This window comes from Micropterus dolomieu, linkage group LG09, assembly GCF_021292245.1.
Source record: "Micropterus dolomieu isolate WLL.071019.BEF.003 ecotype Adirondacks linkage group LG09, ASM2129224v1, whole genome shotgun sequence".
NCBI lineage: Eukaryota > Metazoa > Chordata > Actinopteri > Centrarchiformes > Centrarchidae > Micropterus > Micropterus dolomieu.
In genome coordinates, this window is record NC_060158.1 from 288,099 (window position 1) to 289,756 (window position 1,658).

Consider the following 1,658-nt stretch of genomic DNA (forward strand, 5'->3'; position numbering starts at 1 on the left):
TCCCACTTCTCTCTCTTCACACATCATCCCCCGCTTTCCTCTACTCTGTCTACTCTCTCCTCTTTTTGCTTCGCTCTGTCCCTTGTCCTTTTCCTTCCTCTTCGATCCCTCTTCTCACCTCCAGACGAGGTGTTACCTCCTCTCTTCTCACCTAGTCTCCTCCACTCTGCTGCGCCCCTTTTGAGAAACAAGGTGTTATACTTCTGTCAGGCTGGCTAAATTTCCATCAGTCAGCTGGGCAATGTGAAATACATCATTTCACAGTCTCCACAGAGCTGCTGTGTGATTTTAGAGGCAGATATCATTTAGGATGGCTGTGTTTATGCTCCTAGGGGCAAGAAACTGCTCTCTGGAAAATAGTTCTCTACAAAAAATACAGTAAAAGTTGAAAAGCAGACATCCAAATGAACTTGGCTTCTAAGGTGTGTATGAGTCAAACATGCTCTGAAGCTGGCATAGTTTCTACACAATTTAAAGTTGCAGGACATTAAAAAGACCAAAGATGGACACAGTTCAGGAAATGTGCACTTATTTCGGGCTACTGTAGCTGACGAGGAGAAAATGGATTTCCCAGACTGGCATGATTCATGATGATTTGGCTACACTACCAATGTTAGGCCTCTCCCCTGACTGTTTCCGTGTATGTGGTGGCTCCAAGCTTGGAAATTCGACCTTTAAACTGAGCAAGAGTAGAACAAAGGGAAGATGATAATTTCAACAGAATTGCTGAGTAAAGTGTAAAAGTAATCTGATCTGACTCAACATGATGGTATTCCTCCCTCTGCCAAGAAGCTGCCTGTACAAGTCTTTCTTAAATACACGAAGCTGCACTTCATTTTAGTATAAATCGCAGAATCTGGCAGGAGGAGAAGGGAGAAGGGTCTCTAACTGCAACACGTTCAGAATATTTGTCGTGAATGGTTTCAATCATGATTGATTTTAGTTGGTGTCATTTTGGTCACTGACAGGGCAAACTGTGGGCCAAAGTCAAAAATCAAACTGAACTTGCAAAATGCAAAGACAAAGATCTTGGCACATCTGGGTGCAACAGAGTCTAGTGGCGAGCAAAAGTGAAATAACGGCTGTTTCTGGTTACACAAAAAGGATCTTACTGTTTAACCTACTGAGGTCTCTCATGCAACACGACTACACTCCACAATGTAGTCGTGTTGCACTTTTATGCTACTTTGACACGCGCATTAGTCCCCAAGGATGACGTTGAAGCCATTGCAGCCTGATTCAGCGGCTGTCAGCTGAGGCACAGAGCCAGAAAGTTTCCGTGAACTATGGGTTTATTTTGACTAAACCCCAGAGATGGTGGTTGTTGGGACAGTGGAAAGACTAACAACGATGGTTTAAGTGAGTTTTATTTAGTTTCTGTCCAGTTTTAATGAAGCGTGTTTTACAATGATCTGCCAGGTAAAAATACTGCTTTTCCTCAATGGAGTCTGGTGGGCCGTAATGCTCATTTGTTTTGGTATGAGATGCTTGAGCTTTAGTGCGAAACTTAGTGGCAGTGAATGTAATTATGAAGTGTGTGTCCCTGTGTCTGATGAACCTCTCATCACTTCTCCCTTCAAGAGGTTGACTTTATTTTTACATGATGCCATGATTTTTTTACAGTTAGACCAAAAAGTGGCACACTGGTGTTCATCCTC